This window comes from Mauremys reevesii, linkage group 9, assembly GCF_016161935.1.
Source record: "Mauremys reevesii isolate NIE-2019 linkage group 9, ASM1616193v1, whole genome shotgun sequence".
NCBI lineage: Eukaryota > Metazoa > Chordata > Testudines > Geoemydidae > Mauremys > Mauremys reevesii.
In genome coordinates this window covers 6,604,160-6,617,067 of record NC_052631.1, presented here as the reverse complement: position 1 = coordinate 6,617,067, position 12,908 = coordinate 6,604,160, and the positions used below count along the sequence as shown (strand labels likewise).

The 12,908-nt window shown below is 49.0% G+C and overlaps 1 protein-coding gene across 7 annotated transcripts in view; it reads right to left on the bottom strand.

The window, feature by feature from the left end:
* The window catches only part of DIS3L2 (DIS3 like 3'-5' exoribonuclease 2), a 267,821-nt gene that overhangs the window by 23,573 nt on the left and 231,340 nt on the right, over nucleotides 1–12,908 (bottom strand). The window lies entirely within an intron of this gene.

Below are 12,908 nucleotides of genomic sequence, written 5' to 3'. Positions count from 1 at the left end.
TCAGTCTCCCACCCTGAGAACGACATGTGTGGTCAGCCCAGCTACCCGAGTTTCAGGCGAATTTCCACACTACGACTCTGCCTTAGTGTTCGCCTTACGTGCGCAGCTGGAAATGCAGACAGATGGCCAGGAAAGCAAAGCAGCTTTTCTAAGTGCAGGGCTGAATGAACGACAAAGACACAGCACTGGGGCTACCCGGGGCTTCTCCCCCGTTAGCTCTGCTCTGTGGGAGACACTCCTGGAGACCAACCCAAGCCAGCCTGAACGCTCCTCTTACTCCCACTGAAAACACAGTCACTGGACGGGAACCTCACGAGCTGCACGCAGGACAAAACCTAAACCACAGCACGAACGATGCTCCTAACGGGGTGTAGCAGGGTGAACCCCTGCTCCTTCCCTGAAGGGGTTAAAAACAGCCCTGGGAGGGGGCTGTAGCAGGAGAAAACAGCCTTTAAGCTGGGCTGATTGGGGAGTGTGGGCTCAGCTGTGGCCATGCTCCAATCAGGCCCAGCTAGCCCCTATAAAAGGCCAGGGAAGCCAGAAGCACAGTCTTCCTCTGCCTGAAGAGGAAGAAGGGCCTGGCTGCAGGGGCTATAGGCAAGGTACCTAGGGTGAAGCAGGGCTGGGGAAAGGCTGAGGAGCTGGGGAGCTCCAGCCTAGAAAGCCCCAGGCTGCGGCCTAGCGAAGGGCCAACAGGTACTGGGGGTTGCAGAGGCCAGCCCAGAGGTAGGCCAAGGCAGCAGGTCCAAACCCCTTTGCCAGTGATGAGTAGGCTGATACTGCAGTCTGCCCCAGGGTGTGGGGCTAGACAATGACTGGCAGTAGCCAAAACTGAGGCAAGGTGGGGATAGAGGGTGAGGGTTCCCTGAGGAGGGGAGACCCTGAGAGAAAGGGGTTACTGCTAGGGGGCAGCACCCCATGTGAAAGGGCACCGGGTCCAGGGAGGGACACAGGGGCCTGAGGACAGGTGGATCACTGGCCTGCAGGGGGCGCTCCAGCGCTGGAATAGAGCTAATTCCCGGAGTCACCAGCAGGAGGCGCCGCAGGGGTGAGTCCGACCCGTCTACAGGGGTCATGGGCTACGCTCTTCTTGCTGCAGGCGGTGTCACAGGAGATGTGTTTAACAGGGCTTGGACAAACAGAGCCATGTGTTTAATTGGGCCTTCCACCATTTGCTCCACATATTCGGTGGATTTCTCAAGTTGCGCTAACTGCCAAAAATGACAATAAAGCTGTAAAAGCAACATCACACTCTCGGCACTGCATATGCATATTGCCACTAATTATGCTGGCATCTGAGCGCAGCTCCTGCATGCCAAGTGGCCACAGCAGAGCAATTTGGAGAAGTCCCTTGTGGTGGAGCCCAAGTGCCTCTGTGGCAGATTTGCAGGACTAGGCCCAGTACTTTGTTGTGCTCTGTGACTTAGAAACCAACAATGGAGTCCACTGGGGAGTTTTACTGGATGTGCTACTGAGGTTAATGAGCAACATGTGCGTCACACTACACTGTATTCCCGGGCTAGACTACAGTAATAGCGCATGCCCAGACTTATTGTGTGGTAACCCACTGCACTTGTGCGGAACCCAATAGAAAAAGGAAATAATTAAACACAAACCCAGAGGAGGAATAAGCAAATTACAGCTGTAATCAGCATAGGGATGTAAATATTGGATAAAAACGTTAACACGTTCAACAATAAAAAAAATTGTTAAACCAGTTAACTGAGGTCGCTCTGGCTGGCCTGGCACGACAGGGGCTGGGGTACCTCCGGCGGGCTGGTGCAAGGTGGCAGGGGGTCTGGGGTCCCACCGGGGCTGGGGTTCTGCTGGCCTGGCACGACAGGGGCTGGGGTTCCTCCGGCGGGCTGGTGCAAGGTGGCAGGGGTCTGGGTCCCACCGGGGCTGGGGTTCTGCTGGCCTGGCACGACAGGGGCTGGGGTTCCTCCGGCCGGTGCAAGGTGGCAGGGGGTCTGGGGTCCCACCGGGGCTGGGGTTCTGCTGGCCTGGCACGACAGGGGCTGGGGTACCTCCGGCGGGCTGGTGCAAGGTGGCAGGGGGTCTGGGGTCCCACCGGGGCTGGGGTTCTGCTGGCCTGGCACGACAGGGGCTGGGGTTCCTCCGGCGGGCCGGTGCAAGGTGGCAGGGGGTCTGGGGTCCCACCGGGGCTGGGGTTCTGCTGGCCTGGCACGACAGGGGCTGGGGTTCCTCCGGCGGGCTGGTGCAAGGTGGCAGGGGGTCTGGGGTCCCACCGGGGCTGGGGTTCTGCTGGCCTGGCACGACAGGGGCTGGGGTTCCTCTGGCGGGCTGGTGCAAGGTGGCAGAGGGTTTGGGGTCCCACCGGGGCTGGGGTTCTGCTGGCCTGGCACGGCCAGGGATGGGGTCCCTCCAGCTGGCTGACCTGGCGCGGCTGCCTGGCTGCCGGGGTTAACAGTTAAGGTCCAGTTAACAGTAAGCCTAATGCTAACTGGTTAACCGGTTAATCTTCGACATGAGTCTATGATAACATCCCTACATGAGCAGTGAAAATGCTCATCTGTAATGGATCAGAACTCCTACCAGGAGCAGCGCCGTGGACTCTCCTGACGGACCGTGGAGCTAACAGGCCAAGCTCCTGATTTCTGCGCACACAAAGCATAAGGGACGCTATTCCCAAGGGCTGCCAGCTTCCCTACCAGGCAGGTTAGAAAAGGACCCTGGGGTAAACAGGGGAAAGGGACTGGGAGAGGGTCACCTATAAATCACTAGCACCGTAAAGAACAAATACTAAGCTTGGGCCAACTACCATTTTATTTTAGTTTCTAAAATTTCCCTGGCGGGAGTGACAAGAGCTGCAGGTAACACGGTGGCCATCACAGAATGGAAGCGGGGCTCATTTAATACATATCCGTGACAATACATTTCAGAGAGGAAAGTGGTCAAATTGGCTAAGGTTAAAGCTGCTTTGGCGCAGTTCAACCAGCAGATGGCAACATTGGTCCCTCTATGGCAGCTGGTACCAGCTGGCTGTTAGACTAAAGAGTAAAGCAGCGTTGTGCAGGTAACCAGTTGTACATTCCATCTGCTGTGTAAAACAGGCGTTTCTAAAGGGTAAACCAAGCCGAACAGGGGTGGCAGGGTTCAAATGGCTCATCAGCGAAAGGAAAACATCACTGGTTACTGTCAGAGCCAAAAACTCGGTGCAAGATAAAATAACCACCTCGAGTCTGCAAGCCTAGTTTTCAGTGAATCATTTGGGAAGCAGAAATGCCTTCCTGGCAGCCTGGTACGTGTAGTGTCATCAGTGCTCACACTTCTACAGCAAACTTCTCTTGCGACCGGTGGCGGAAAAGGTCATTACGACACTTAGCCAGGTTAACTGACCCAGTCTGGCAAGCGCTGCGGCCAGTAAAACGTATCACGCCAGATTCTTTCCTTCCCTTTTGTGCATATCACATTGCAAAGGCAAGTCGGAGATTTACTGGAGTAGGTAGAGGCACGCAAAAATATGGGCAGATGTCACTGGGCCACAGGTGTCGCTGTACCATATCAGGCCAATGGCCCCTCCAGTCCAGGAGCCTATCTTGCAGTGTGAGCAATATCAGGTCTTTCAGAATAAGGTGGAGAACTTTCCTAGAGGACAAGGCAGTAACATGCCCAAGGGGGAAATTTCTTCCTAATCCCCGGCAGGGCTTTATGTCCTGAGGCACGAGGGATTACAGCCCCTGTAATTCTCTATCCAAGCTCGTGGGAACGCAGATTGTATTTTTATTGTTCACAAGAGTGTCTAATCCTTAGCTCTTTGCCTCACTGATAACTTGGTGCTGCAAATTCCTCCGGTTCATTATGCTTCGTATTTTTAAAAGAATATTTTGTTTCATCAATTTTTTTTGCCTTTTAATCTTACTGGGGGTTTTGTTCTCATGAGTAAGAGTAACTGGAAGCATCTGACAGATGGCCTCGATGCCATTCGTTATTTTCTTTACCGCTATCATGTCCCCTTTGATTTGCCTTCTCAGTAAACTAAATGTCAGATAATGTCGCCTTCTCTCTCTGCAAACGCACTTCAATCCGGATTTGCAAAACCTCATTCTGAGGGCCCATCTCTATAGCACCTCTGTCCTGACCTGCTGCTCTAGTCCCAAGCGTATCAAAGAGAGATGCCAAATCACTGGGTGGTTTGGGGATATGGATACAGAGGACTTAAGATGGGACTGAGCCCTCCTAAGCGCTTTCACCTGTGACATGGCAGGAGATGAACCCAGCTTTCCAGAGGTGAACAGCTAGTGGATTAACTCACTGTGCCTAAAGCCCCCAGTTAGATGCTTTAGAAGAGCCGCTAACTAACTAAAGCGGAGACTCCATAGAACACTGCCCTGCCAATACTTCCAGCCTCCTCCCAAACGGGAGGTGCAAGAAGGTTCAAGTGAGGCTGGGAGACTGGCAGAAGAGTTCCCTTTTCTCTTCTATCCGGTTGCCAACTCCTATAGTTCTTTACAAGCATATTTGTTTCTTCTGAACGAGGAATCCTTGGATCTGAGAGCTAGAACCTCAACGACCAGCAGGCCAGAACACACGGGCAACGCTACAAGAGACCAGAACAATCACACAAAGGAGGGACCTGGCTTTGGTAAGGAGAGAGTTTAGTTTCTTGAAGTTAACACAGCCAGGATAAAACGTTACAGAAAGTGCCTTGACCATACCCTATTACATACGGCAGTGTCTAGCCCCCAGTCTGGTCGGTTTCTATTGGCCAGAGTCCGTACAGATCCTGTACTGCTGCCATAGGTGTGGGAACTAGGAGTGCGGGGGGTGCTGCAGCACCTCCGAGTTTTATGTGGGGCCCTGGCTGCTGGCCCCAGCACCTCTGTCCAGGTCCCTCCAGCCCGGAGACATGGCCCTGCTCCCCAGCTCTGGGTGGTGGGCATACACAGGGGTAAGGGGGCTGGCTTTCAGCACCCCCAGTATTAAAAGTGTTCCAGCGCCACTGACTACTGCGTGAAGATGACTTGTAAAGGTTCCAGCTCCACTGACATCAATGTGGAAAAACTGCCACGGACACCAACAGAGCTAGAATTTTGTTCTTGACTGCTGGGACTGAGCGCGATTCCCTTCAGCTACCATATCCGTAGGGTTGGAAGAGCCAGTCTGTCCAATTAACCCTCCTACCTGCCAGGTCAATTTCACAACCATTTTCCTTTTGAGTCAACATTTATCCTTATTTTCAGCAGGGCGACACTTGCGTGTCTTTGTCAGCTTCAACAAAACAGACCGAGTCACTGGAATTCTGCAAGCGTGAAAGAGGAATTAATGCTGAGATGCTGTTTCGGGCTAACTCAGAGACGTTTCTGTTTTAAACTTCAGACTTGCCAGGAATTTAGTTGCCGAGGACAATGTGCACGGAGTGCCCGTGTCCAGAGGGACAATCCCCAAAAGGGTAGCAGGGAAAGGTCACATCTAGGTGAAGCATGAGAAATTCCTGCCCAGAGAGGGCCTGATGGACACCGAGGGACGAGTCACGATTTCAGATGAATGGACTCTTTCGCCCTGTGTTTGTGAGCTCACCCACTTCGGCAGAGGAACCAGGTCTGTGGCTCAGAGCCTGCAGGACCCATATCTGGCCCGACCACATTAATGCGTAGGGCTCACTGCATACGTGAAGAGCAGTGAAGAGTTTCTTCTTTGGGATCATATAAGGGAGGGAGATTTTGTGTGGATGTTTAGAAATCTGTAGAAATCTTTAAGGGGAGGAGTATGGGCAGTTACCCAGCATGGCTGGCTGGTTAAAAGCAGAAACCAACCTGGACAGGTGAGGGCCTGTGGGCGCTGTCAGCACAGGCCCCCTTCCCACCTCCTCAGTCATTATCCTCAGCCTCTAGGGCTGTAGAGCTGCAAACCAGGAAGCCCCCCCGCCAGGCCCCTCAGCTATAAAGAGCTGTTTTTGAATGGAGCTACCGCAGGCTGTAACTCCAGCTAACTTTGAGAGCGCAGGGCTTCAAGTCAGCAAATGCTACTTTGTGGTTCGGAAAAAAGAAATGGATCATAAGGCAGCCTGGAGCTGAAGTTTGGCTGGCAGCGTCTGGAGGCCAGCGCCGAAGCCTGGCTCTGTCATTAACGGGAGCAGAGCACTGAAACTGCTAACTGTCGGCAGGTCAAACGACAAGAGGGATTTTTTTTTTTCTTTCTTAAAACAGCCTCACTCGGAGTTTGGCTGGGTCCATCTGGCAGGCTGGAGCGAAAAGAAAAATATTTCATGGCTAAAAAAATGGAGACAGAGAGACTAGTCCATTTGAATTTGTACTGAATGAATCCCATGTGAAATGCTCTCCAACACCATCGGTACAGTTTCCTCTGGATCAGCTCAGCTATCCTTGGCTCCCAGCTGCACAAAATCCCATAAGCAATATGCTCTGAACTTTTGCCCTTTGTGCACTCATGCAAGGTTTCCATCTCCACCCTGCACGGGGAGGTGGGTCAGAGCAGGTGCTTGCCCTTGCCACAGGTTCTTACTGATAAAAGCAATCCTGCTCTCTGCGCCTGCAGTACAAAGAGCTTTCCACACCTGTGCACCGCAGCATTTAGAGAGAGGGGACAGCCCAAGGGCCCTGTAACATGCAGAAGCATCTTCTGCAGGCCCTTTGGCCTGCACACTCCGTTTGCTCATGGATTATGGGCAGGATGCAGGAGTTACAGCACGAAATTCCATGGCCTGCATTACACAAGTGGTCAGACTAAGGGTAACAAGTGATTAAGCCATACAGTCAATGGGACCTAAGGCTCCTATGTCACTTTTGACCATGGACCGTAGGAGCTTTGGGAAGTGTTATCCTAGATGATCATAATGGCTCCTTCTGGCCTTAACATACATGAAATATAGAATATTTGCATCCCAACTCAGCACAGTAAGGCTCAGGCAAGCAGAGTGTGGGTTTGGGCTGCTGTTTCCATGGCAGGACTGCTATCCAACCACCTTCTGATCTCCTAATCTATACTCCTCCTGCTTAGCTTCCCAAATGACACTAATAAATCAATGGTTGCTGCACTTACAATGTAGCAAGTGCAGGCACAAGCCAGACAGATTGGTCACAGCAACACAATGCTCAGAATAGCAGCCCGGGGTTCAAATGTTACTGACCCCGGATGCCCAAGCACTGCACCGCAAGGATACCGAGACAGGATAGACTCAAGCAGTGGCTCTCAACCTTTCCAGACGACTGTACCCCTTTCAGGAGTCTGATTTGTCTTGTGCCCCCTCAACTTTCACCTCCCTTAAAAACTACTTGCTTACACAATCAGACATAAAAATACAAAATTGTCACAGCCCACTATTACCGAAAAATTACTTATTTTCTTGTTTTTACTATACAATTATAAAATAAATCAGCTGGAATATAAATAGTGTACTTTCATTTCAGTGTATGGTATAGAGAGGTATAAACTAGTCATTGTCTGTATGAAATTTTAGTTTGTAACGACTTCACTAGCGTTTTTTATGTAGCACTTGTAAATCTAGGCAAATCTCTAGACGAGTTGAGTACCCCCTGGAAGACATCTGCGTACCCCCCAGGCGTACACATACCCCTGGTTGAGAACCATTGAGCTAAAGCACGCCTCTTCCTCTATGCAAAAGCTTATTTGACTTTCAGTCTTGTTATCTCAGTCTTCTTAGAGGAGAGGTGACCAAATAGGTATATTCCTAAAGTTAGTATATCCACACTGCCGATATATGGACACAAGGGGCTTTAATCTAGCTAGCTCCATAACAATAGCAGTGAAGCTGTACAAGCCTACCTGGGTATATACCCGAGTGGCTAGCCAATGCTGCCATGACTTCACTGCTATCGTTATTGGAGCCAGCTAGATCAAAGAATGTCACAATATTAGACATGGACTTGTCTTCATATAGAAAGAAGCAGCAGCACCAATCACCTCTAGCGTCTGAAGATCAAGGAGTGTGGAAGAATTTATTGTCTGAAAAGTGCCGGACTCTACTGAGCAGAACTTCACTGCAGCTCATCCGGTATGATTTCTTTAGAGAGTTAAGACCAACAGTCTACTCTAGCGGCCTAGATACAGGAGGATTTTTTTTTTTTAATCAAGTAAGTTTGCTTTTGATTACTGTTCTTTCATGAAGTGAGGGAACTTAGGAGGTTTCAATAAAAAAAGCAACATTAGCTAACCCCAAGTCTCTTCAGAGCACCGCCAATGACAGAATCATGCTCTTTGGCTAGTAGCGGCTAAAAAGCTTGCAGTGGCTTAATTCGTTTTCAGTCCAGCCTCCTGCAACAAGGGTGTACTGTGTCTTAACAGAGAATGCTTTTCCCATCCAACCGCCAGGTGCACCTTTACATACACAGGCCAGAATTTCATTCCTGGTTGAACAGTTATGAAAATTAAATCCCCTACTATTTAAGAATTGGATTTTAAAGTTATAGATGAGCCTTATATAGAACTTGCAGTGTTGGTGTGGGGCTGCCTTTGCCAAAGAGGGTTGCCAAAAGCCAAAACACATACTTTTGTTTTTTTTAAAAGAAAAAAAGCAGAAATGCTGGCGGTGCCTGGCTCGATGAAAGTAATTTGTGTTATTTTCATAGCCAGCAATAGCGTTGAACAAAGCAAAGCCGAATAATGGAATTACTCCACTTTCTGAGATTGCTCAATTAGCTCTTGGTTAAAACTGTTAACATTGAAACTTGATGAGAATAGCAGCTCCAAGGCACTTTCAGATTCAGATCTGACAAAGCCAGAATGGCTTCTCTCTCTAATGAACTCCCTTGCTCGGGCAGAATGCCCTGTTTATTAGCTAGAGCCGTGTCCCAGCAACAGCTGCCTAGAACATGGATGCATGGAAGATTTGTCTCAATATGAATGTCATTTACTGGCCACTCTCACTCCTTTAGGCTAGAAATGCCACTATACCATTTTCCCACTTTAACCAAATTAAGTGCAGTACAGTGGAAAGCTGTTTCAGTCCTCGGTACTAAAGCCAGGCTATTGGAAGCATTCAAGATGATTAGCAATTAATTGCTTAAAGCCTAATGTGCTTGGGTTGCACACAAGGATTCAGAACGCTGAAAAACCTTAATCATTTGCCTATGTTTCTTGGCTGTTACTGGCACCCTGCCCGTTGTATCATGGGGCTGGCTGAATTTGAGGGAGGGTCTTTAGCTAGGACATTAGAATATCGAAGAGTACGACAGCTAACAAAGAACTGGGGTGGCATGACAGCCCCTGTGAGCTTTGCAGCAGGAATGGCAGCACACAGCTCACAGGACACAGTTCTACGAGACCCATGGTTACCCTCCTATTTAACAAGGAGCTGAAACGATTGGTCTCATCATCACGTGCGCCACCTTGATCCAAGCAGAAAGTAATCCGATCAAACGCAGAGAGTACTGCAGAGTGGGCTTCGTCTCTGCAGTCTCTGGGTTAGCGTGAGTGAAATCTGCGCCATCGTGTGGAAATCCACTACAACCGTGAGACTGGGAGCAAGACGCTGATGTGATGCTCCGTTGGGCAAAGCGTGGGCACTCCTGCATTAGCGAAGAACCCACGCACTAAGCCACCACGCTGAACTAAATGTTCTTGGTGACCACTTCTGTAATCTGATCTGGAAACACGAATTTGTCAGTACTCTGTGCAGAGGGGTGTGTGGGGGGGTGCGTTTGGAAATACACTCTTTGAGTGCTCACTTGAGTTTTCTCCCAAAAGCTTCTGCTATCTTCTTCCAGTGGCCTGTATTTTAGCCAGGTAGCTGAATAGTTGAAACACCATCGGGAGAACTCCCTGTCAGTACAAAGAACAAGCACAACTTGCCCTCATTCCTTCTCCGTAGTCGTGAAACGGAACAGTAAATGTGCCATTAACCCCGTGTCATTGGGCCTATCGTGCAGCATGCAGCCTATATTCTCTCTTTGCTCACCACACCACATCCTACGGAGGGTGCATTGGCTCGGGGCAGCTGCAGGCATTCAGTATTATTGTTGTCCGGTGTTTCCTAGCCTCTCTCGGTGTCTCAGCAGAGACATGCCAGCATTTTTAAAGGTACGATCATTTTTGTTTTTTTAAATATATGCCAAAATGTTCTTTGTATTTTTCCTAAGTGGTTTCATACATGGCTTCAGATTGTTTTGGGGAGCTATTGCAATGTGCTCTTCAGCACACCTTGGCTATTTTGTTTGGCATCCTAACGTTGTCCTTACAGATTTGTATCAGCTGTTTTGCCCTCATAACAGTCGAGTGTTTCAAGGAAGTTCCATCTCTTCAGAGGGAGCTCTGACAGGAAAAGCCAGGGACCTGCTTTCTTTCCATAAGACCCTCAGTGAAGGGATGACGGCTGGCCTGCAGAACACAATGCTGTACTCAGCTACACGGTATCACTACTAGGAACCATCACTCAGGGCATGTCTGCCCACGGCTGGCCCATGTCAGCTGACTCGGGCTCACAGGGCTCCGGATACAGGGCAGACGTCTAGGTTTGGGCTGGAGCCTGGGCTCTGGGACCCCGGGAGGGGGAAGGTCCCAGAGCCGGGGCTCCAGCCCAAACCCGGATATCTACACTGCAACATTATAGCCCTGCAGCCAAGCGATCACGGGCCAGCCGGGGTGTTTTATGCCAGTGCAGACACAGTTTCAGACTGCAGAGTCTCACACGGGGGATGCTGTAGGATCGCTCTAGGGAGTTCTCTACTGAATGTGACAATAACAGAATTAAATTAAAATTAAATCCAACACATGACAAGCTATTGTTACAGACACACGATAACGGTCTAATCTGAAGCTCAGCCTAAGAGGAAAATGGAAGGGATTCCTGAAGAAACGTAGACCGTTAGCCTTGCTCTTGATGGGAGTCTCCCACCCCGCACGCCAGGCCATATTGCCTGCTTAATTTAGGAAGCAGGAATGAAAGATGCTTTTCCTTAGCCTTGAAATGATACAAGTGATTTATGGCTAAAAAATAACAGGAAAGTAAAGTCAAAGCCTGCTCCACGCAAGAGCATGTGTTACATGGCTGCCTACCAGAAATGCCAAGACCCATTAAGGCAGAAGCAAAGGGCAGCACAATGGAAAGTTAAAGATGCTTTCTGCCCATGTAATTAATTAGTCAGGCCTTTCCCACATCCCCTGCAGCCTTCATTAATGTAACATTGAAGTGAAGGAATATTAACAATTCAGATAACACATTAATATTGACACGACACCTGCAAAATGCAAATGTAAGTCCATTAGGTATACAGCTGATCTTAAGACATCAAGACAGAAACAGCCTTCTGACATTTCATAGCAGGAATATCCTGTGGCGTTACTATTCATTGCTTCACTCTGCTAGAATGCCACGGTTCTTATAAGGAAGTGGACTCCAGGCCTCGTAGTAGCTCCTGAAAGGATGAGAGAAACTTGTATTTCCATTAAAGCATTTGCCTGTTTGATATGGAGAGTAGCTTTCTAAAGCTGAGTCATGATCCAGAAAGATCAAAAGGGATTTTCAGGAAGGGATTTTTACAAGTTTCTTCTGCTGGCAAAGCATGGAGATAAAAACCTGAGTTCACATCTTGTAAATGTTAATCTGCATTTAGGATCCTTTCAGAATCTGAGCCATGTTTTAAAATGCTTTAATCTGACACACATTTATGCAAACGAAGAAGCACACAGCTATCTCACACAGATCTCAGAGATCTTCTAGCACCAGTGATACCAACAGAATATCTGGAAATTGGCCCTCTCATAGCAAGCCCGTCCATATGGTGTCCCATCATCCATGTTCAGCTAAGCAGGCTTGCTCTCATTTTGCACAGATTTCTCCCCTTGGGTTAAATCTTTCTCTTTAAGAGCTTATCTGGCACAAGAAGTCCAAGCGAGTGTTTCCAAAGTTGGAGACAAACTGAAGGAAAAGAAGAAAAAAAAGAGAGGGAATGGATACACCAGACAGGGGACGTACGCTCTGGGAGATGAGGAAGGATTGTTAAGACCGTCCATCTACCAATTTGGAATCACTCCTGGGACATACAAGCAGGAGACAGCAAGGGAGGGAAGAACATACAACAACTGAGTAACTGAAGAGCCAGAACTGTTAATTTAAAAAAAAAAGAAAAGTAAAGTTAAAAAGACCAGCATGTGTGTTAAAGATGGAGGAAGGTCTGAAGAATCTGGGAGTCAAAGGCAGTAGCATCTGAGAAAGCCACGACCACCTTGTTATGTTTAGTAGAGCGAAACCTAGGTGGTGAACCTTACCCATCCTGTCAGACAAAGGCCTGTTTCTCTTTGCTATGGAAGCTACTAGTGATCCGGTTGAATGGGCATGAATTTCCAAGGGAGGACTGATCTTACAACTGGAGAAGGATTTTTTTATGACTGCTTTGACCTTCTTGTAGGAAGTGGATTTTGAAACTGTGTTCCATTTTTTTTTTAACATAACTAAGCCACAAAAAGTGTGCCCGATTCCTAACTGGAGCTCTTGTAACTAGACAGCATTTGAGAACTTAGGAACAGGAGGCCAGTTAACATCAGGGAGTGAGGAGCAATCTTCTTCCGGCCAGGTGGTTTAGACCAGGAGGAGGAAAAGGAACTCTGTTTGGTATGGAAAGGGGGAGTAACACTTTCCCTGTGAACTGCAGGGTGGTTCTGAGAATAACTGCTGGGGAAGAGGGATGGAAAGGATTCTAAGCTTGCTGACTTAGGGCGTTGACAACAGGAAAGAGACAGAAGACAGAGGGGAACTTCCCCCCCAGGCGCAAAGGCAGGGATATTAACACTCTGAGCACCAGATTAAAAATTCCATTTCACCTGGGAGTGCTGACCAAAGGCCCAAGTCACTTGGATGCCGGAAGAAGTGGGAGATGTTAGGATGAGAACGAAGGCCTCGGCATTAAATTCTGGGCTTTGGAGACCAAAACTTGGACTTGGCCAGCATTATAACAGAGATTGCGACTGAA